General features: G+C 38.2%; 1 protein-coding gene across 8 annotated transcripts in view; it reads right to left on the bottom strand.

Moving 5' to 3' along the window:
* GRID1 (glutamate ionotropic receptor delta type subunit 1) overlaps nt 1-25,519 on the bottom strand; it is a 538,060-nt gene that overhangs the window by 114,394 nt on the left and 398,147 nt on the right. The gene's annotated exons all lie outside the window — the stretch shown is intronic.

Here is a 25,519-nt window from a genome sequence, read left to right as displayed (position 1 = left end):
ATATTACAAAGAAACATCCCATCTCAGCAGTTTGCATATTTATCCATACATGTATAACCCACTGGGAAGTTAAAACTGGAGAAGATTGCACTACTAGTACTGAGAGAGAATCTCGATTGAAGGATCTCGCAATAAACACACAAGTTCCTAAATGTCCTCTTTGTTTGACATAGATAAGCTCATTTCAAGATACTTAATAGTCTAATAAAGTGATAGCAAGCATGGAGAGATGTACACTACACTGCCAGTGATATTGTTAATGTCCTGCTTAATACATGGTTAAACAATTACTGCAGTGTGTTCATCTCTCCTAATACAACAGTGCACACATGTATTTCATGAGGCAGTTCATTACACGGTTTTGAATCTTCCTGCCTTCAACCACTTCTTTCGTCTGTGCCAGTATGACCCCATTTATTGAACAGATATTCTTATCTCTCGGTTATAAATGGCCCTATGAATCACTGAAATGAACCCAGTTTAAAAAAAAAAAAAAACACAAAAAATTACAAATGAACAAAATACTTCCAGTTACTGGTTTTTAACCTGGATAATTTCCACAGCATGCCAAGAAAGACTGCAGTGGTACTCAGAGGCTCTGTAGACTGTAGCACTGGGCTGAGCAGGAACATCATCAACCACCTTCCTCTTCAGAACACATTTGCATAATAAGCCTCTCAGATATTTAGTGTCAGATGGGATGAATCACCTTCTCTTATGACACTGACTACAGATGACTGGCTTAGAATAAACGCCCACGACTTCTAAGGCTGCACTGGAATGACAAGAGATCCATCCTTGATATAGACTAAGGGATATCCGATTCCTTCAAAAATATGAGGCAAAAGTTCACTAAGTAGCCAACACCAGCATCTTTAACATTAATCTTAGTTTATACTGTGCCCTAAAAAAGGTATAAATTACTTGCTTAAGTAACTGTGGTTTAAAATTTTGCTCATTTGTGTAGCTCACACAACCACAAGAGAAAATTGTGGGCAACACACATAGCCCTCCATCTATTTCTCATGTTCCCAAGCTGAAATACTCATTTAAAGAGACAAAAATCCCAAGAGAAACTGCAAACTCATTGAAAGAGGAAAATCAACACAGACAGAACACAGTAATTCTCTTCATCATGAAGAGCATTATCCCCTTAGTAATTGCGTCCCTTGCATTTGTTTTAAGCTGGAAGGAACATTAAGCTGACCACCTGAGGAATAGCAGCCCTTAGGAAAAATAGCAGTGATGAACAGGAGGGCAAAAATGTGTACATTTTCTCCCTATTTCATCTCCCAAATATATCCAGACAAAGCCAAAGTAGCCAGGTGCTGTAACATACAGGGAAAGAGCAAAGTGCTGCTAGCATTAGCAAAGCAGAATGAAATAATGCTCAGGTGCAGAGTTATTGCACTGGCTACATTTAGTGATTCATCTGCAACAGTGAGTAATTTGTATGAATAAATGCTCAGGCTGGGGAGACGCAAGAGCCAGGGAATTTGAAATGAATTATCGTATCTCATTCTTCTGGGTTCACATATCTGGGCCAAAGTTTTTAAAATGAGGTGCCTAAATTTAGGCTGTTAAAGAGTTTATCTTTAGTCATCAGAGTGCCAGACCACTCAGCGCTCCTCCTACAGAGCCAATGGCTCTGCATTCTAATAGCTTGAAATGTATTTAGAAACATCACCGTAGGTAGTCAAGTCTAAATGGCTCTAAATATCTTCTGTTCAGAACTGCAACACATAGCCCGAACTGCTACTCAAAATGAAAATGTGCTGGGAGGGAGCTGAAACTTCCTGCATTTTGTACCATATTTACAGAGTTGCAACCCAAAGAAATCTTTTAAAAAACCCTATTGAAAAACAGCTCTCAGGTTCCACCTTTCTGATATCAACTGTCTAATGCCAGAGGCTCATGAAAGTTAAGCAGTGTGAAGAGCAAGGTCCTGGAGACCTGTGTTATCATAAGGCAATTTACTGAGAATTCTCAAAGTAAGAAAGAATTTAATGTTCATAACTTAGTGAAGTTTTTTCTTTTTACTTTAAAGAGAAAAAAGACACGGGAAATTATGGTCACCCCTTTTTAATTATTCAAACTGTTCAGGATCTTGCCAATTGCTTGAGATTGTGTCCATCTATTCAAAAAGAAAACAAATTGTCTGTGAAACATCCTTGAAGGACCTATTCCATCCTAATTTATAAATGTACCCTATATAACAAAAGTAGGCAATGAATTTGTGAGATCACTGTGCTTGAGTAAAAGCATTGCCATCTATTGGGGAAGGATTTACAGGTTAAAGTATGCTATAGTTTTGTATGGAAAAATTATTAATATAGGCGTAAAATGTCCTACTTGTTTTTATACTTTCTATGTAGATGGGGGTTTTGGTGATACTTGGGAGCAATGCTTCAAAACTCTTCTATTGAATAGAAAATCTGCTTTTGAGATAAACAGCACAATGCAAATCAAAGAGCATTTCATTTGTTTCATCTCAGAGTAGCAAATAATTTCTAAAAATTAGGAAAAAAAGAGGGGTTTATTTGAGACTGTGCCCTTCTTCCTCCCCAACTACCTTTCAAGAGCCAAATGTAAAATGCAGAACCCAAACAAGAGAATTGTAATTCACTCAGTGGACCACCACAAGTGACAACATATAAACTATACTGTCAGAATCAGGCCAGAACTAGAAGATGGGAAGAGGAGCAGTGAATGCAGGAAACTGTTTAATTTCACAGTAGTAAGCATCTGCAATAGAAATGAAAAAGGAAGAAACTGAAAATCAAAATATGAGCATTAAGATTTCAGATCTCATAGCAACACTGATAAAGCTTCATGAAAAATAACCAAAGATAGTTTCTCATATGCAGTTTTGTTCACTTTTAAATGTATAACTTAAAATAATTTACTGCCAATAATCCATGACAACATTTTTTTATTGGAACACAGTGGAATACAAATATTTACATTGCCTTCATGAAAAAGTAACTCGGTTCATTATTTTATCTAATGGCAGTTGCAGGATTAAAGAAGTTAGGAAAGTAAGCAATAAATACTGCTATGTTCAGAAATAATTCTGCAGAGGGAAAAAAAAAAAGAAACAATCCTTTCTTGACCTTCTCAAAAAATCTAAACCTGAAAACCTCTCCAAGCATATAATGGCTGGCCAGTAATAGGGAAGGCTCTTTTCCACAATACCTGGCCAGGGTCAGCACTTTGCTGTTAACAGCAAAAAGCAGGTTGCATAAAAAGGGATGCAGGCACGAGTGGATGGACACAACTGAGAGGAGATACTGGGTGTTCAAACAGACCTGGGCAGGCTGTGTTCCAGTGACATTAAAATGTGCTGAAGAGTTCAGAATGACATGCAGCAGTGTTATAGTTACAAACCTGTTGTCTCCTCCCTGTGCACCCAGGGGAACAGGCAGCAGGAATGTCTGGAAGCCCTGTAACCAGCCCTGGGATCCTAGAAGGAAATGTCTTGCAGATGGCAAACACAGATGTTCCTGTTGTGCCTCAATTTTTGGAAACAAAGGTTGCCACCCTGAAATCCATGATATAAAAGAACCACCAGACTGTTTTGCTAGGGGGGATACCAAAGTAGCAAAAGTTATTACTTGCACATCCTTTAACTTAATGGTGAGGATAAAGAGCATCATAGCTTTCCACAATGAAAAAACAAAGCAGAGGGTAAACTGGGGAGTTCACAGAAAATAATTTGAAAAGGGTGTCTTAAGAGACACTGGGAGAGCTCAAAACCAAATCTCTTGCAAACTGCAATGGTTTAACCCCAGCTAGCAACTAAGTACCATGCAGCAACTTGCTCACCTCCCTCACCTCTCCCAGTGGAATAGGGAGTATAATCAGGGAAAAAAAAGGTAAAACCTGTGGGTTGAGATAAGAACAGTTCAATAACAACAACAACAAAAAAATCTTTGAACAATAACTGTAATGAAAAAGGACAGAACAAAAAGACAGAGAAAAATAAGCCCCAGAATACCAATGATGCACAATACAGCTGCTCTCCACCTGCTGACCAATGCCCAACCCTTTCCTGAGCAGCCACCAGTGCTCCCAGCCAGCCCTCCCCAGTTTATATACTGGGCATGATGCTCTAGGCTGTGGAATGTGCCTTTGGGTACCTTGGGTCTGTGTCCTGGCCATGCTCCCTCCCAGCTCCTCATGCACCTCTTCACAGGCAGAGCATGGAAACTGAAAAGTCCTTGATTTGGAGTGAGCACCCTTAGCAACAACTACAACATCAGGGTGTTAGCAGTGCTGCTCTCACAGTGAATACACAGCACTGGACAGCTACTAGCAAGAAAAATTAACTCTATCCCAGCTGAAAGCAGGGCACGAAGAGATGACTAATTACAGCTGTCATCAGGGAGCAGATGCACTGCATTGCAGTGAGTGCTCCGTGTCACCATCATCCCGCAACCACAGCTCCGGGCCTCAGTCTCTGTTACAAAGCTCCTCCTCCACAGCTCATTCCCACTGCAGACCCCTACCATGCAAAGGGATCATGGCCAGCCCCAGGGTGCCTGTGAGAAGGAAAGCTCCCATTCTGAGCATCCAGGACCCCTGTGGCTGTCACACTGGCAGCACCTGAGGGAGCAGCTGAGGGACAGAGGCCCCTTCACAGCTGCACCCCTGCACTCACACAGACCAGCTTCCCTTACTGCCTCCATCCCCCGTTTCCCATGGAAGCATCTCAGACATCCCAAACCTTAAAATAATCTTGGTACAATAACAAAATAACAACATCTTGAGCTTGTGCATCTGAGGAGACCACAAACAAAGCAACTCCTGAGTTTTATCCCCCCACAGTCTGGGCATCATTAGCTTCTGCCACGTCCCTCAGTGTCTCCTCAGCTGGCCAGGCCACAAACCCTTGGGCCCCTTGCCATGCCAAGGGTTGTCAGTTCAGGGCCTCTGGTCTCTGGCTCCCACCCAGAGCTCCTGCACCGAATGTCTCCCTCAGCACTGAGAGCAAAACCCAGGCACAGAACTGCTGAGCATCTGAGGAGTATCATGGAGTATCTGAGCAAACACCTGCAGAAGAGCTGAGTTCCTCCTAGAGAGCAGCATGACAATGACAGATAAACCCATTCTTTACTTTTTTAAACTTATTTTTAAGTATTATTCATAAAGAAGGTGAGCAAAGGAGGGCTTGGGGAAATAGCCATGGCTAAATCTCAGCTCTTTGCAAATCTTTCATAAGGGATCAGTCCCATTAATTCATTACCTGCTCAATTTACATTTGCACCTGAATAGGTATCAAGAGAAAATTCTTTCCAGCTCTTGTCCCAAGTAAGTTTACTTCCAAAAGGAGCTTTTTGTTTTTTTCATTTTCCCTTCACATCTTTGGAGAAATTATTTGCCTACTGTGTTTTCTTTCCCCCATCTACCAAGAGATTTCTAGAACCATTTTGAAATCTCCTGTAGCAAAACTACAGTAAAGGACAGGAAAAAAAGTCACTGTCTTCTGTATATAATTTTGTAACCTGAGTCAAACTTAGGTCCAGCTGCTGGGTTTCATTGCAGGAGATAGATTTGGATTTTTAAAAATAGCTTTGTTCTTGATTTAAATGTCTGGAAAAACATCCTGAGAATCAGGAAACTGGTTTTGATGCCAAAGAAGAGCTACAGACCAAGTTTCCACTGCAATACAACTGACAGTAATTAATTGGACAATATCAAAGTGCACCTGTTTATCTGAGAAGCTTTGTGTATGTCTTGGATACAAATAAGTTAAGACAGTAGATATGAAAAAGTCAATTTTGGTAGAACAGATGGGTTCATTCTATATCTCCTAGATACCCAACTTATATTTAGAAAGCTCTTCAATTAAAATAGTGCAGTTCTTGTCCAGGTGTGACTTGCATAGGTTATATCACTTCACAGAAAAACAGTTTATCTGTACCAGTGGCTGAGATTTTTGTACTTCCCTAGAACCTTCCTTCCTTTGTATTTTAAATAAATACCTTTTGGCTCAGTATCTCCAGAGGAGCATTATTAGATCAAAAATAATGTAAGCATTACTAGCCACAATAAATAAATTATTTATATAAATATTGTAATTCTTATAGCATACTAAAGAGCACTCCAAACTGATACTATTTCTAAAGTTTAATTGTTAATGATACCATTAGAACAGAAGTTAAAACAAAAATTTCCAGTGCAACATCTCAACTCTAGACAAAATTTTAGAAAACTAAGATAATTCAGACTAAGAATCTTGATGATAAAACTCAGTTGCAGTAAACTGGATCAAGCCTGTAGGTTTATTTTTATTATTTAATAGTGGCTAATTAAAATTTCTAAATATAATTTCAAATTGAAATATGAATATTTTTTCTTCTCTAAAGAGTAAAATGGGAATTTAAAGAGTTTCCATTACATGTTGGGGTTTTTTTCAGATAGAAAATTCACTGAAACAGTCCCTTTCTAACTGAACTTCATTTTCTAACAATTTGAACTTCTACTAAAAAAGTGCTGCCATAAATTCCATATTCTTTCTTCTTTCTGAACTTATTCCCAGAACTGAAAAGTCCTTGTGTATGTACATGTTTTTTCCAAAGCACTGAGCAGGCTCACCTGTGTTTCCCTGATCACCACACTGATGGAATGATGGAATTCATTTATCACACACCAGAAGCTGCCAGTTCTGACTCCTGGTACGTAGGAGCTTCCTACAAGCCATTAATGAACCACAAGCATAGCATGCCTTTAGCATCCACACTTTTTTTTATATTTCTCTATGTGTATGACTTCATTCTTGGTGTACACTCTATAAACACATTACTGGTGGCCCTCTCTCAGCAGGGACCTTTTTTCAAGTTATGCACTGTTACATTAAAACTTAAAGCCTGATACTTGTGTAGAACTGCACTGCTGAGAAGAGCTGCTCTTCCCTCCGTGGTCCTGATGAAGCACAAGTCATAACTGAAAGGTTATCACGAGATCTTGTGGCACTTTAACCATTCCAGGCTCCTCCATTAATACAAGCCTATAAACCTGGCATGTTCAGCCTGAATCTCCCACAAAAGAGAGGCTAAATCGGCCATGGAGATCTCTGTATCCTCATTAGTCTGAGTCAGCTCTCCAGGGTTCTTGCTCCCCATAAACTCTGTAATATTTCATTTATGTTCTGTCCAAACAATATGCAGTGGTGCTATCTTGACCTCTGACTCAGTTCCTTCACAAGATAACTCAGCCTAATGGGGTGGGGAAGAAATATAAAAAAGAAGGGTGGGAAGAAGAAAGAAAAAAAAAAAAAAAGAAAAAAACAAGAGGAAAAAAATTAAATACATCCCTGACAAAACTCCCAAATACCATTCACAACTGAAAAAAAAAAAGAAAAAAAACAAGAGGAAAAAAACTAAATACATCCCTGAGAAAACTCCCAAATACCATTCACAACTGAATCCCATTTTTGGTTGCTAGCAAGGGATTTAACACAAAGAGGAGTAAATATGACCCAAATCTTCACCTGCTTTTAGAACAGACTCCTGGAGTTGATGAATGCTAAATAGAAGATGTACCTGACAGTTTGCATTTATCAGTACAATTTGATAACAACTCAAACCACAGTATACAATTTAAAGTTTGCATTGCACTGATTACCTGTTACTTAGGTCATAGTTCATTGAAAAAAAATACACTGAAGGAAACCTTCATAAAAGGTAAATGTTAATCAAGAGAAATACTGTAGATGAAGAAAACTTTACTAAGATTGTGAGAAGATTGCTGAAACTTCCTCGAGCTACACAGCTGTATTGTTCTTTAGTAACTACTGCAATATATGTGGCACTGCCTATCGTTTTAGCCTTAATCATTTTGATGTAATGCACTGGGATTTCTGTTTAATCTGATTCCCATTTCATACGTAATGCTTATTACAGTCAATCTCCACTGCCATCCCATTTAGTGCACATTCCACTGAACGATGCATGAAAATACTGCCCATGGAACTCTTCCAAAAGCATTCAGTAAGAATGTACTCTTCAAAGCTCAAATGTCACACAGTGTTTATAAACAAGGTAACTGCTGACCATTTAACTACACGGCACAGTAGTGACACCAGATAATTGCACAGCTGTCAGAAAGCAACATTTCCGTAAGACATGAATCTAATGGCAACTAAGGAACAAAACCTCCCAGAAATACGGTACTTACAATTTTACCACAGCCACATGCCAAGTTGAATTTGAAGATCCAATGAATCCTTTTAAAAGAATAACTAAATTTTGCTCACTTTGACATCGCCTTTCTTTTTTTGAAAATAATAGGTTTGTACATCTATATTCAATCAAAAAGCCTTTTGCTTTTTAGAGACATTTACAAAGAATTTTGTAATGTTTTGCTGAGAACTCTATACATGAGTCATACTTCAAAGAATAAACCAAAATTCATTAGAACTTCGTAGCACGTGAAGGTTGGCTTTTTTAATTTATTTATTTGATTCTCCATCTATCTTCTAATAACAGAAGATATTTCCATTGAAACAATGCAGCAGTTTAAGTTTTCTGTTTGGAAAGCAGGGGATTGACTGGACATTGGTCTGAAGGTTGAAAATGCTTTTTCAGGCACAGACCCTGGGCAAAGAAACCCTTTTTTCAGCATGGAGGATTGCTCTGGGTCCTCGTAACAGGCACCATTCCACAGTCAAGGTACAACACTTTCAGTGCATACCACCACTCCCATTCACTGTGTTTCCTCAGCTCTGCTCAGAGCAACAGCTTAAACTCCAGCTCCAGCTTGTGCTGCAAGTTCAACTATGTAGAATTTGCACAGAGGTTTCCAGAGCTTGATCTTTTTGCAGGTATAACCAGCAGCCTAACTATTCCATTAAAGATGCAAACTTCTCACCTGACATGCACCCAACACCAAACAGTGAAAACACAACTTACTACATTCCTAATTCCCCCCTTCAAAAGGCTCAGACTTTGTCCTGATAGCACGATAGCTGAAGCTCTGAGGGTCATGTACCACTAACTTTGAAATGAAAGCACCAGCTATTGCTTGAAGAGACCACATTGATTTTCAGGAGCTTACAGTTTAACACTGATTTACTGCCTCTACCACAAAGTTGCCAACCACACTTCAAAGCTGTTATTTAACGTAGGTTATGGGATTTTAAACTCTGGGAACTTGGAAAGGTATATCAATATCAAAGATTACCCTGTCCAATATCCGTATTTTCATCCCTTCACATACATTCTATCTCTTCTCTTAAATTTTTTAAAAATCATGCCTGGTTTTAAAGGAAAGATGGCAATAGTCAGACCAAAACATAATCCCTTTCAAAACAGGCCTTTCCTGCCTACAGCACTCTTCTGCTTTAAATTGCAAAATAAATACATAAATAAAGCAAAGTCCTTACAGGTCTGAGGACCTTGTTGTCAGTCACAGGGTACTTTACATGCACAAACAGTACCACAGGCTGTGTGAGCCTTAAAGAACACCTGGAAGATCACCTTAACCATCTCAAACCGCAGGACATGCTGGCCAGCCCTGCCAAGAGGAATGAATATTTGCTGTTATTTACACTGCCTGAGGATACAGGCCTGCTGTGCATTTGCCAAATGAGAACTCTCAGGATGCTGGAGGAGGAGGGAAACCCTTGGGGAGCAGCAGCAATGGTGGTGTGGAAGAGCTCCCTCTCCCTCAATATGTCCACAGTCTTAAAGACTTTATGCAAAGCCTCATGAGCCTATGAAGGGCACACAAAGGCAGCAGTCACCCAGCATGGTGTGCATGTACAGCTCATGCCAATGGGAAGCAGGCACAAATAAATTCACTTTTTGTTTGCAGATTTTTCTTTCAAGCAGATGTTCAAATATTCACCACTTGGGTCCAATCCTGTGATGTTTTGCACCTATACTTTCCCAAAGCTTGCAGAGAGATATATTGGAGGCTGACAGATCTCATTACTGCCAGTCTGCATCAGCTTTATCTTTGGCAGCAAGTATGGTATTAAAAATATACATTACAGTAATGGGACATGAGCAGATTTGACTGGAAAACATAATTACTTTTCCTAAAGGCTTGCACACAGTTATTCAGAAGTGAGAAAGAAAGTTACTAATTAAAAAAAAAACAAACCAAAAAAACCCACACAAACAAAAAAAAAAACCCAAAAAAACCCAAAAAACAAAACAACCCATATTTCATCCTTGGAAAAAATTTCTGCTTCATCTAACTAACACAAGCTCACACAGTGTTTGCAGAGTTATAGACAAATGGAGTTTTGAGATTGAACCTTTCCACACTGTCTGGGGCAACAGCTTATCTTCTGTCTCAAGGGACATCTGCATACATTACATACTATGCCTTAATTCTGCTCTTGAAACTAAGTAATTTTTAGCATTTTAAGTAGTGACATTTTTCTCCCATTGTTTCTGAGGTAGAATTCAGACAAAACACAGATTTTTGTTAGAATTTCCATGTACTCGAGTTTCCCTACAAATCCAGAGGAAGAAAAAAGGGAAACTAATAAATTTCTAATTTTAAAATATGAGCTGGTTTGACTTGTGGTATACTGTCCTTAGCACTGATTTCTATCATTCCATCCATGCAGGTGGGAAAGGATACACAGGGGAAATTTCTGTTAAGTTTAATTAAAGTAGTCTACACCTCACTGACAAAAAAAAAAAAAAAATGTCCACTATATGGTACATCATTTATGGAGGATCATTTATGTAGAAGACTATCAGACTATGTTTTAAACCTCTAATGATCTGATGATCTGCTTAGAGAGAAGAAAACCAGTCCCCAAATATTATGGAATGTACAGAGTTTTAATTTAACAATTACGTTTGTGACAAGTTATGACTAGAAAACACAAACTTTTTCAGTGTATATTTCATTAAAATGGATTCAAATTTCAGGCTAATGTATGGAAGCATCCATGAAGTGTTAATTTCTTTTTCTGAAGGGGAAGTGAGAGCAACAGCAACCTGTGGTGTGACAATACAACAAATAGTGCTGAACAAGGAATTTGGCATGAAATCCATCCTTCTTGAGGGAAAATCCGTGGGAGATGGAAACAAAACCAAGCCTATTAGCTCTATTCATAAGGTTTGTGCTGTGGACATTTTTCTCTGTTTGCAGAATCTATTGAGACACACCAAGCCTTTGAGCAAGGCCATGCATTTGACCACATATTACAGGTACCTTCTGCTGCAACTGATACTCTACTCTGCAAAGAGAAACAGAGATGCTGCAGGGAGCAAACAGACGAGCAAATAAAGAGACCTAGAAGAACTCAGCAAGCACAGAGGAAGATAAAACCGGAGGGCTGAGACCTATGGGTTGTGAGGATTAAACACAGGAGATTAAAAAACATAAATGAAGAAGAGGGAAAAGAGGACAAGGGAGGTAGGAAGCAACCACAAACCACATGAAGGAAAAATAAAGTTGAGAAGATTGGAGATTCACACAGTCCCAGGAACTGTTGAATTGCATGAAGGACAAATTGACTGGCCTGCCATCAGAGAGCACACAGGGAAGAGGTCAGGTAGCTAGGACAAGAAATACGACCTGGAGACAGAAAAGAAATAATAAAGAAAGAGAAAAAAAAAGTCTTTCTTCACTTAGGTCAGGTGTCACTGTAAAGTTACTTCTGGATAAAGTAAGAGTTATATATAGGTGAGATGGATGTACAGTGCAAATTGAAGCAGGATGCAGATAATGAAGAGGAAAAGACAGATAAGAATTGTGATAGGAAGAAATGGTCAGCAAATGCAACAACGAAAAAGTATTTTCATTAAGTGAGCATTTCTTAGCTGATTATTTTAGATGATACTTCAGTGTTGGGCTTAAGGGACTAAGTCTGAAACTAATAGAAGAAAATTAAATATTAAAAAGCATACAGGGCTTGCAGTCTCTAAAACTACTTTTAATTTGTAAGGCTATAAAAATTTTTAATGAGGATATACTAACAGTCATTTCCAAAAAGGGCAGTGCAAGATGTAAAAACAGCAATAGGAATACAAGTGTGGTGACATTTTATTCAGAAAGGGAGTGTTACTTACCTAGTAAGATAACAGACAACAAAAAATAAACAGGAATATTGTGGAATCTATGTGAGGCAAGCAAAGCAAGATGTCTTGGGATAGCAGCCCTACAGTAAAAGCTGAACACAGAAGAATAATCCTTACTTATTAAAATGTTCTGCACGGGTGGTGTGAATTTAATAAAACTTATATTCTTGAAGTCAGAGCATAATAGTAATAATAAATCTTGTAAAAAAAGTGTAATCATTAGTTAAATGAAGCTAAGTACAGTCAAGGTTCCTAGCTTCACAACAGAGACCTTTAGAAATTCCAAATTTCCTCTGCCATCCTTAGATTTTGAATTTTTCACCTATCCAATTTACTCAGCAGGTAGTTCTTTGGAACCTGAGACCTTATTTAATATTATCAGCAATGAATCTGACAAATACTATCAAAGGAATTAACTACAATAGAAAACAAGGAAGTATGATAAATATACAGGTATGTAGAGAGCTTTTAATAAGTAATGATTTCTGAAGCCAGATAATATAATTATGTTAACATTCTCTACTACAAAAAAAAAGGTCATGCACTCAAGATAACAAATTAAAATCTATCATTTGAAACCTCATCAATTTCATCTGAAAAACACCAGGGGTGTTATTACAGGTTCATTATCTGTGGTGTAGCAATCTGTACACCCATGAACAACCAGACCTTAAGATATATATAAATATAGCTGGATAGATGCATATAGATTGATATATTCGTATAACAGATGGAATGTCATCAATAGAGTAAGAAAGTATGCATACCAACAAAGAGAGACTCTTGAAGTCTCTGGAAGGTTGAGAGTAGAGTTTAAGTTTGGACAGTTGAGTAGCATAATCATAACACAGTATGTTTCCTGTATTTCAAGTATTATATTAAGGACCCCAAGAGGATAAAAAGAAAGCATCCCACCTGCTAAACTCACATGGCCATGCTAGCTATGATATGTGATATGAAAGATATATGCATACAAAGATATATGGACACAAGTATTATCATAGATATATTCTGGTCAAGAATAAAAAGGTTTCTTCTAAGTCTTATGTGGAGATTCTGTATGCACCTCACAATGGTAGTGGCAGGCCAAAACACACAGTTTCATTTCAGGAGCATGCTCAGTTTATCAAAGTGGTTACAGAATACATATTTATGTATTTATGGCCTCTCTTCTCAGGAGACAGAAGCATGCAAGCCAGAAGATCCCTTATCTTGTACCACTGAGATGGTACAGAAACCCAGTAGCAGCCTCCTGGGTTTTATGAGGAAGACACAAAAATAGGCACTTTATATGTTATAGACTACAGCAGAGCTGAAAGAGTTAATAACTGAGGCCCTGTTTCTATTAGGAACTCAGGTGTTCAAGGTTTAATATCTCAGCTGTTGTAAATTGCATCTCCTGGAACTTGGCAAGCATCTTGTCAGGTTCAATGTAATTTGTTTTTCCAAACCCAAATTGTTTTTAAAAGATTAAGGTGTTCTAATTTTTTTAAGCATTAAGTACAAAAGCAGTAATCCTTTACCATTGTGATAAGGATTGTCTACCATAATGTCTATTATTTACTAAAGCTTGACTGCCAAAGAAAAGGAACTCATTTTTCAAAGTCCATTTTTTTATGTAGCTGAATTGCTATATTCTGGATTTGGGGCTGAGAAAAGAAGAAAGATTACTTTAGTTCTGAAGAACTTGCACATAAATAATTATGATTCAAGAATTAATAAAATAATATGGGATGAACATTAACTTCATTCAAGTCAAAGGGGACAAGATTGCATCTTCAGGAGTCTTTTTTCCAGGTATCAAATATTGCCTCAAATCCTAGAAAACTGATGGATTTAGACGACTATTAAAACCCAGGTTGCCCAGATGTGTTAGTAAAGTAAACCAGTTAATAGGTCCTTATAAAAGACTATCTATTAAACAAAAACAAACAAACAAACAAACACCACCAAAAAAACCCCACCTAAATCCACACCAGCTGATACCACTCCCACTTGGAGAAAACCAAGATGATATAGAAAGAGTTTTCAATAGAAAAGAGTAAGAAAAAAAACATATATACAGTATGACAAGACCACTTGTTGCCACTGGAAATTAGGGCAGAGAGATAAAGTGCATGATAAACATCACCTACATGTGACAGAACAGGGTCATCCCAGGTTGCCCAGATGTGTTAGTAAAGTAAACCAGTTAATAGGTCCTTATAAAAGACTATCTATTAAACAAAAACAAACAAACAAACAAAAACCACCAAAAAAACCCCACCTAAATCCACACCAGCTGATACCACTCCCACTTGGAGAAAACCAAGATGATATAGAAAGAGTTTTCAATAGAAAAGAGTAAGAAAAAAAACATATATACAGTATGACAAGACCACTTGTTGCCACTGGAAATTAGGGCAGAGAGATAAAGTGCATGATAAACATCACCTACATGTGACAGAACAGGGAGCTTAAGTCACTCACCCTTGTTCAAGACCTTCAACAGTATCCTTGCTTTAAAAACCTGGAATCTTTCTTGCCTTCAGTAGAAGAGTTTGTCACAGCAAAGGAGTGCTGAACCTGCTGCTTTCTGCCCCAGAAGAAGCAAAAGTGAGCACACGCCTGGGGATACAGGCAGTGTTCCAGAGGCCCTGACCAGAAATACATCCTTACTGTTGGCTCATCTGCTGTCTCTGCTTGAAAAGTGCTTTAGAGCCTTTTACTACTTCCTCCATTAAAGCATTCAAACTGAAAATTAAAGTTTAGCTTATTTCACTGCAAGTTTGCACTTGCAAATTCTACTCTTCTGCATCACTCCTGCAGCTGCTGCTAAGTCTGTGGTTGTCAATTGAACATCGGAAGGTAGCAGAAGGATTGTTCCTTCCTGAATCTGAAGCTCATAGCCAGAACTGTCAATCCATAATCCATATCTGCCCCTTCCCTGGGTAAATATACACATTTGTGCTTGTACACATCTGTGTTGCTATGCTTCCACCAATACATATACATACCCACATATCTGTCTGGGGACAGGCACGTAAAACAGAAAAAAGAAAATGGAAGGAAAAAATCAGGTCAGCAGTGACATCCAAAACATAAAGGTATTTTAAACCAAGTCATGTTCTCACCACACTGAATGGAGACTCAAAAATTTACTCCTGGATTTATCATAAAACTCCTGGGAAAAGATGTGCAAATTTTCTCAAGTTTGATGTAACTTGATAGCATACACGTGCATTTTGATAGATACATACACATACACTCATGCATAAAATGTTGCAAATCTAGGACTGACACAGGTAGGAAAACCACTGTTGCAACTTCTCAGGAATCATACAGAACAGCAGGATTGTATTAATAGCTATGTCAAACAAGTGAAGAATGTTTGCACATCTTGGCCGCTGATTTTAAGTTTGGCTATATCTAAGTAGGATTTATAGGTCAAAGTATGCACTTACCTGGAACTCCAACGTAAATTACTACAGCACACTGTTTGTTTTTGTTCTACTTATGTGTCATGCATTCACTCCCTTCTGTGGCTTAAGGAAACTGAAAACAGAGGAGGGCAGTCCTTTTGAAATGGTTTGAATAAGTACATTTATATGTCACCGTCTGTTGGCTTCTGGGAGAGAGATGCCTCTCCCATCCAGGGCGACACTTCTGGGACAAGTGGCAAGGAGCTATTTCCCCCACTAGGTTTGCTCGTCCCTTGCCTTAGAGAGCACATTTCAGCACTTCACTTGGCTGTGTCAGATGAGATAGCACATGGCTGAGCTCTGTGCAAATTGCCTCTCACAGCAGCCTCGTACCATGCTCAAACATCACCTTCCCTCACCTCCCATTGTTCCCTGTTTCTTTTCATTAAGTCTATTCAGCAATTCTCTCTAAAATCTGTGTCTTGGCTGTCTCTCTGTCAGCTGATTCCTTCCTGTCCCTCTCAACAAGCACAAGACATTACTCACCTGTCTGTGCTGCACAGCTGAAACAGAAAAACTATCAGTCAAGTGAGAAGACTGCAGCACGCTCCTATACCATTATTTTGCTTTCCCTTAGCTATTCTGTACTCCTATTCCACAGGAAGATTTATTTCCCAAATTAATTAAAAGTACACAGCCTGTCTTCCTTCTGAAACTCTCACCAGCTATTTACTCCGTTCCAAACCTAGAGACAGATGGAGCTGTTTGCCCCTAGCTGTAGATAAACCTCTACAAACATAAAACTCTTCCTTCCCCTCTACAGCATCTCCGGCCCCATGTGTCCCCAGACAGATTGAAGAGTCTGTTGCAGCTGTGTGAAAACTCTAGACTCTAGGTTCTCCTGTTCTTTTGAAAATGGAAGGCCACCTGGAATTTTGAGCCACGTGTCTCTTTTTCTGGGTCCAGGCTTAATAAGGTATACTAGGCTCAGTAAGGGGTACCCCAAAAAAATGAATTTGTAACAAACATTCATTTGCTCAGTAGTTTTGGTACTCCAACACCTGCTCTCCTTGTGCTCAAGCCTTCTTTCCCAGAGACTTCTGTCTCTGTTCTTGGGATGGAGTCAATGACAGGATTCCCCAGTCCTCACACTCAGAGATGTGACCTTACACAACCTGAAACTGCACTGTGAGAAATGAACAAGCAGAACAAGCCTTCACCAGCTTCCAAAAACCTCACAAAATTATTTTCTGCTCCAACTACCTATCTAGTTAAAAAAAATGGGGAGGACATTTTTTTCCTTGGGCTCAGTACACAGCAAATAGCCACTGCAGTTTGTCATTTAGCATAACTACAGGTACTTAGACATAGTTGAGGAAAAGGTATGCCAGTATGCCAAATACCCTGTACCTACTCAGAAAAACCCAAAATTACAAAGTAACAGCAACCAAAACTACCACATTGCACTGTTACACAATTCTCATTTGGAATTCCACTGCTAGAACCTGTGGTAGACTAAGAGCAACCAAAAAAACAATCTTAGGATGGATTTTTAACTGTTTTATTCCTGCAATTTATAGACAACTAGGACATCACATGGCTTTCACAACCTTCACGCCAGCCTGAATCCTTCTCTCTGACTACTGAGCATTATTAATTAATAAAACTTGAACTTCCATTTAGTAACTGATTATGAATTGCTCAATATACGGATGCTTCTCATGTTGCTTTTGAACTCTGTGCCTGTGCAGTTGGGAAACCACTACATGAAATCTTGAGCTTTTCCTATTCCATCCTCTTTGCAAGCAAGGCTCAAAACCTGTCTCAGATGAATAATTGTAGTAATAACTGAAATAAACTGAAATGTCTTGTTTTTATCACTGCTTGAATTACTACCACAGAAAATGAGGAGCCTTGGGAAAAAAAAATAAATATGTTAGAAGCATCTGTCTGATGCAAAAATCAAAGTTCCTTCAATGTTTTAAGTAAAGTGACAGCAACTCAAAAATGGTTATGAATTTTCAGCACCATACTTTTAAAATCAATAGGATTTAAAATGCATGACTAATTGCGCTGATACAAATTCCCTTTTAGAATTTACATATGTAAATGTTTGCAGAATTATGCAAGTAATTATGCCACCCTTAGCTACATGATATACATCATATACAGTCTGGATAAGATAGAAACATTGATAAATTAGTGATCAATCTTTAGAACAAGATTTCCTTTTCGAGTAATCCTATGACAAGCATGGGTACAAGGAGAAAAATCAGAAAAAATCACCACCACTCCTTCCATCTGAGCGTGTCAAAGGCAGAGTGAATAAATACCATGTGGTATTTTCAGAGCAAGGCAAGACCTGTCAGCTTTTCCTCAACCTCCGCCCTCTGACAGAGCTGACAATGTGTTGCCACCACCAAAGTGCTTTCAGAAGAGCCATCATCTTCCCTCTCTCTTCCAGACAGGACTGCAACCCTGAAAGCCTTTGTGCCACGTACAACTCCAGGCTGAGGAGACAGACTCGATATCAGGAGCTGTGTTTGATGCAGAAAGAGCAATAATTGAAATTTTCACCCTTGTTTAAACAGAGAGCAGTGGGGATGGCTGAGAAGAGAGCAGCAGGAATTCCCTTCCACACACTGTGCAAGGTTTCAGAGGAAAAGCTGCAGGAATATCCACCATACTTCCAACAGCTTTGGGGGCCTGCTAACTTGTTTGCATTTCCCTGCTGTACCCTACATTCAGCCTCTCTGACCATGCAGTTTCCAGTTTGCTCCTCAGGGCAGTTTTACAGCCCTTTCTGAAACACCTGCACCAAAGATGCTTTTCAATGCATCTTTGTTCTTTCTATTCAGTATAAGGGGATTTAGATACTGGAAAAATTGCTCCCCTCAGGTTTCTTTAGAATTAGTGCTTTCATCAGCAATCTACTGAAAATAGTGGGTCTCTCTTCAGTTGTTTTCAAAAAACATGGTTCCAGACTTGGAAAAAAGAATATGAAAAAAGCAAGAGTTATCTTTTTTTATTAGACCCTATCATAATCATCTTGGTAAAAGAAATAATCATTTACATGAGAGGACAAATTAATATCTAAATAATAAACTCTCGATGCTCTGGAGTCATCTCTTCACAAGTGAGCCCTCTATGCATAATGTAAGGCTGCTGAGTCAATGGCTTTGAATAATCACAAGTGACCTGAAATAACAGCAAAGTAACACAGAGAACTGAATCTTTACCCACAGGGATTAGAATCCATTGTTCCACGCTGCAAAATGTTGTTTGTGTAGATAATAATTTTGTCTTGTCTAACTTTAAAGTTCACGTTCATAGGCTTTTTTGATTAATCAAATGGCTCTGACAGCCAGAAGCTTCTTTCCAATATTAGAGAGAAAGTGGTGGGTGCCAATTTATGGTTATTCAAACCAGTAATCTCCTGTGTCTCTGGCTGCTATTATTCCCTTGCCTGTGACCCAGCCACTTAATGAAGTGAAATTAATTTACAGTAATAGGAAATTCTCAGAACTACATGAAAGCACAAGCTTTAATATGAGAAGAACAAATGGCTATTTCATGCAAGGCTGACCACAAGCATTGTAAAGAAATTTGAAAGGACTTTATACCTTTTTAAATAGGTATGGTATTAGTTGGAACAATATACTGCAGTAAATATGATAAATCAAATGCCTCTTCAAATCAGAAAGCGCCAACACAATTTTCTCCTTTTGTCACACAGCAGAATTTTCTCATTTGCATATAAATGTATGACACACATATATTTTATAAAGGTAAAAGCAAGATTTTATCATCCTTCAAATCCCATTTAACTCTTCTATCATAATACCAATGACAAACTCCCAACAGCAAAGCAGCAACATGGAGGTTGACATTTATTTTGCTTACTTGTCCTTTACAAACGTATGCATTGGTGTGCATTAGCACTGAAATAAACATGGGTTTATCTTAAATGGCAAAGTAAAGCTCCCATTTTTATCCAAAGATATTGTTTATCTACAAAATTCTACAAAAGCGGGAAACTGTAACCCAAATCTCTCACACTGATTTATTTCCTTTTGTGTAGGAAAGTATCACTTTTCTAGGTTTTGCTTTAACATTGTTTCTCCACCTCTGCCCTGAGAAACAAGAGGGTGTGGAAGCAGAGAGGAAGAGGTGTGCAAGAGCCACAGCAGCTGGCGCTGTGGGTTTCTTTCCTCAAAATAAATTTTTTTATTTGAGACATTAAACATTTCAGATCATTTGCTAACTAGCTCTAATATTTGTTTTGTTACCCCTCATATACTCTGTATTCTTAAACTAATTTGTCAAGCCTTCTTAGGTCCCCTGTGGGAAAGAATGGTTTTTACTACAGCAGCTGACACACTGATCCTTCGGTGTGGCTGGGGGCTGTGCGACAAAAGCTGAGTGCTCGTGTGTTCACATGCTCTCACTGCTCACACATGCTGGGGATGCTCGAGCAACACACTGAGAACATCCTTTGACATTTCTCATCACCCTCTTCCCCAGCCTGACTGAGACCATCTGATTTCTGGTGTGTTGTCACAAGCTCCAGCTCCTCACCTTTCTCTTTTGTTTTTCCCTCGTCCCAGAGCTTGGGAGAACAGGATAAATCTTTTCCCTTCAAAAAACCTGAAGTGGCAACAAGATGTGGTGACACTTCTGCTTCAACAATAGTTTTCTATTTTCAAATTGTCTCTGGCTGAGATCAACCTGTCACTGCACAAATCTTGGCTTTACAATTACCAAGGTTGAAAAACAAGCTGTTTACCACTGTTAGCATAATTCTGTGCCAACCCTGGACGGATCTCTTTTTTCCCCAAAAGATTATTCATTTATAGAGCTATCTCATGGAAACCAGGCTTACTTCCTACCAGACCTGGAGGTCTTTATGCAAGATGTGGGCTGCTACCCAAGGTGTTATCAGCAGATGTAACAGGTCCAAGCTTTCTCCTGTACTTTTCCTTAGGAGCAGACTTTTGTTAAAGGAAGTATCCAGCCTGCATCAATAAGTGGAAGGGTAATCATGCTCCTTGGCAAGCACAATCCCATCTCCAGCCTCTTCCAGGTCCTTAAGCAAACTGACTCTGATTGACAGACAGTCACAGAGAAAGAGGTACATGAAGAAAAGGCTTTACAAGATAGAAAACGATTCATATCTAATGATAATTCAAAGATTTCTCTTTCTCCCCCTCTATTCATTTACTTGTTCAAATAAACTGAAAAGCTCCTCCGTCTCCTTGATATTATAAATTCATCCTTTCAAAAACTGTTTTTCAAAACTGCTATTTAATTTCTTTTCTGGCAGTGCATCTAAATCTTCTGTAACCCAAACACAGCAGACACACATTACCCCACTAAAGCTGAATGGCATGAGTTAGTTTGGCAATGTGTTCAAAGCAATCTTTCCTCAGGAATCTTAATAGATAAAAATGAAGAATCTTCAACTGCTAGACAATGGAAGCTCAGAAAATATATGCAATGAAAAAATATTCTAGTATTAGAAATAAATAAAAAGAGACAAAGCAGAATGTTAAAGGAGTTAACAGAGGGGCAGCTTAAACCAGTAATTTCAATTTTTAACAAATCTCAAAAAGCCCAGTAAAAACCCAAAGTATTAACAGATCTAAAACAAGAAAATATAAAACAAATAAGGGGTGTAGAGAATTATATACCATAGATCAATCCTGATATTCGTGTCAGGTAGCAAAACAATTTATCAATGATTGGTCAACCAATAATTAGCTATTTAAGAGTATCTATTTATTTTTCCTTTAACAGGGTTACTGGTAAGATTCAGAAAAATAAATAAATTACTGATACAAGTTCTTCAACTATGTACAATATTTATTCATTTAAGCGAGATTTTATATGGATTTAGGAGAACAAACAGTGGAAGGATTAGCGACTGGTCAACTCCCCTTGCCCTACCAATGTGCTAATTCTGATTAAAAGTGTGGAATATTTAAGACATTCTGCAATAACCACAAAGGCTAGATTATCTTTTCTACCCTTTAGCATTACATGTTGTGAAGTTCAAAGTATTGAGACAAACTCAGAGTTAGAAATGCTTTAACCCACACATCCCTCACCATCTGCCTGTCCAGCACAAAGGCATTATTGGATTTACAGCTGCTTCAGGAAATACTTAAATAAGCCCTTGCAAAGGTACTTCTTGACACTTGCACTTATAAAAAAACATGTGGTTTGTTCAACAAACAGTCCAAGTTTCTGACACATGAAGACTACAGGTTACAGAGAGGAAATTCAGTTGAATTGGAGACTTTGGAGAAAAAGTAAATTTGCACCTTCATAAATGTGCCTAAAAATACTAATTGCAAATTGAAGCTTCATTCCAAAGTACAATGCATTCATCAGGGGAAAAAAAAATTAAATCTAAACAGGTAGTCTTCAACTTACTTTCTACATTTAGTGCATCAGAAAGCACCTATCTCTTCTACAAAAAAGCCAAAAAAAAAAAAAGCCAAAAAATCCCCAGAAAAAACAGGACTGTAGAGGCAGTAGCTTGGAGTAGTTTTACTGTAAATGTTTGTCTATTTAAGCAAAATATAACCATATAAAAATAAGTAACTGTTCTGAGATTAATACAGATTACTTTTAAACCCTTGACCTTCACAGATTTCATTTGCAACTTTGAACATGTGACTCAATATCCAAATACTTTGTTGGCCAGGGCAAAAGAGCACAGAAATGCTTACTTAGATCATAAAGTGCTGTGTGAATAAAATTTATTTTTTCTAAGGGCTCAGAACCTATAAGTGCAAAACTGAGAAAGTACACAAGACACAGATGCATGCTATAAAGTTCTCATTTCAAATGTAAATATAGAAATCTTAAACTCAACACTTAAAGAAAAAAAATTCAGCTCTAGCAACAGAAACAGTCTGGAAATTTGTACTCAGAAAAGTTAAAAATATCTAACTTCTGTTATGATTTGCCTTATAAATTCCCCATATAATTGTATCTCACCATCTGAAGGTTGATCAGAAGAATCCTGAGACACAGAAGACTGGAAAGCCTCAGAAAAGCCAAGTTATTTTCTGAACAGTGTGTAAAAAACAAGACTGGACTGAAGAAAAGAGGATCCCAAATCATGAAAATACACGACACTCAACTGCTTGTGTACACGGCTCCTCTGCAGGCAGTCGCACATGATTTCTAACGGGTCTGTAATTTTTGGTGGGGTTAAAGGTTTAAATTTTCCTGCAAAATTCAGGCACTGCCTGAACACCAGTGAGTCTGGACCTTAGCACTACCCTGAGACTGTGCCTTAGCTGTACAGAGAAACGTTAACTCAGATCCTGCACAAGGAAAGCCAGTGCCAGGGTGTGAACATCTAAGCAGCAAGTGTATGTAAGGTCTGCCCCTGATGTCTGCTACCTTGGACACACACAGGCTGGGAGTTAACATATTTTAATAAAATATCTTGCTTTTAACAGGTAACTAACTCAATCCATGACATGTGCAACAATTGGTAACAACAGGCGAAAAAACCTATTGAGGCATGGAATTATTGTTTTTTACCCTCTCCCTGCCTCCCCTCAGCATTTACCCAGTTGCTATGGAAAGGTTAAGGCTGAAAAAGACCTTTAATATCATCCAGCCCAAAGACTTCATTTTCAAAAGGGATAAATTATGGAGCAGATTTTCAGAATCAGCAATTCTTCTTCCGCTACAAAGTTTCTATTCAGACATGAATTTGCAGTCTCTTTTTTCAGTGGGGTTTGGGTGTTTTCTGCTCTTGGTGTTCCAATAGCAGCTCCTTCAAGAGCATTAATCTAAAGCTATATATATGCAAAGAAATAATCAGAAGAATGTGCAATAAAAGATCTTTCAAAAAACCAACACATTCAATATATTTGTACTTAAATCCAGAGCTAGAATATTATTCTCATGAAAATGTTCATAAGGATTACTGAAAAGAAAGGCTTTGCAGAAAAATCAAGAAGACCTGAAAAATTGTCTGGAAGTGGACTTTTACATATTTAAACACAATCTGAACAAGTCTTTCTTTGCCAAAAGGAATGCACAAATTCCCTGAGAATTTACTCATGGCAGGAAATGAAAACAGACCTTTTGTGTTCCCCTGCAGACTTGGCAGCAGAGACTCACAGCCAATTCACACTTGAATGACTCCAGAGCTGCTCTGAAGCTCGCAGTCCCTCCAGCACTTCCAATGTGCTCTAAAGAAAAGCTGAGTATCCCATAATTAAGTAAATACACAAAGGTAATGTCTGATATCTAAAAGTGAAAGGATGGGCAGGACCTGTTGATACAGGATATAATGGCAGAACTTATTAGGATCACTAACAGTTTAATTTTGGAAAAGATGAAAAAAAAACACCCCAACAACCTGCATTTTTTTGTTTGAATTAATAATCTGGAAGTGGAAAAAACTGCATGACATTTTCTTGGATAAAGTAACCACTCAGACTTTTTGGTCTACAGCTTTTGAATAGGTCTATGAATGCTGATACATTATGAGATGGTGAAGATTTACCACCTGTATGCTTCCTACTCTGAAACTGATGCATTCTAGCAATTGCAAGACCATGGAAAATTTAGAGCTTGATTACTCAGAAGTATAAGTGAATATAGAAATATTATATATATATATGTATTATTGATTTTTATACAAAAATATTCCTCTAAGTGTTAGTTCTTGCCTTTCTCCAAATCTCTATATTTATCATTAACTAAAAAATCATCTTTATCACTTGAATATTTTAACAAAACACGACTTCATTCCACTTGTGAACAGAAAAACAGTATTGACCTCTTCACATCTGACCAATCAAAATCAGTCTTGGTCAATAGTAATCACTGAGCACATGCCTAGTAATATTAAGATCTTTGCGAGCTGAAGTTATATCAAGGCAGTTGCTGTGAATAAGTATCTACATTTTAACATATTCTTAAATCATACAAGGAGAAACTAAGTGGAGCCTGGGTATGATGGTTTCTTGGTAGGACCTGTAGATTGCCTTACACACAAAAATGAAAATCATTCAATAATCAGCTTTGTACAGTATTTCCTGTGACCCCCTAGCACTGCATGTCACTGGGATATTTACAACATAAATAGAGCTGGAGCAAGCTCATTGATTCCAAAAGGCACATGGTATATTTAAAATCACTCAAACACCATCCCAGTTATTCCACTGTGTTCAGTTGTTGCTGAGGCTCTGAAGACAATGTCAAAAGCTGAGGAACCTCTGGTTCCATTGCCATGGTGCTGCTGAATGCCCTTTCCTAGTAATGCCACCATACTTGGGAGCACCAACCTCTACTGCTGTTGGCATGGGATTTTGGGAAATGAGTTGAAGTCTTTGAGACAGGACAGACATTTCTGCTGTTGGGTACCACAGCTTCCAAACTCCTGTGCTGTCCCTTTATGAGGTAAAGCCACCAGTTTCCTGGTAGACCATATATACAGAGTTTTGTGGGCATCCTGGAATGGTTCCACACTTCCACAGTGCACTGTGGGAATCCAAAGCAGTAACAGTGGAGCCAAGGAGCAAACACGGGAAGATGGAGTGTTTTTCCAAGGTCAGAGATAGTCAGTACTGGACATATGATAGTTCTATCTACTAATGGAGTGGTTTATATTTTCTGTCATTTCTTTTCCATTTGTTTCATTTTGTTTTGGTTTTTTGTGTTATTTCCTTTTCTTTATGGTTTCACCAGTCCATCCAAAATGCCCTAAAAGTAGTTACACTAAAGTGCCAATTTCTGACCCATAAACATTGGTTTAAAATAACAAATGACATTCAGTTTGAATGACACTGTAAATGCCTTTTGGTCTTAACTGCCCAGTTCTTTAGTTCACAGGAAAATAATATCCTCTCACTTGAACAGAAAAGGGACGTTTTCAAAAGACTGCTCGGGAAAATATCACTAATGACTCGTAATGCCAAACCTCTTTTAAAGCAAAGGATATTTCCTTGATGCACAATTAGGTTTTTTGTACGTTTCATGCAGTTCTATTTAGTGTCTAAGATACTATGACTCCACTACTTTGCTTTTTGTAAGCAA

Source organism: Passer montanus, unplaced genomic scaffold (genome assembly GCF_014805655.1).
Source record: "Passer montanus isolate IOZ18808 unplaced genomic scaffold, ASM1480565v1 scaffold42, whole genome shotgun sequence".
Classification (NCBI taxonomy): domain Eukaryota; kingdom Metazoa; phylum Chordata; class Aves; order Passeriformes; family Passeridae; genus Passer; species Passer montanus.
Note: the sequence above shows the minus strand (reverse complement) of the source record. Positions and strands in the feature narration are given on the sequence as shown.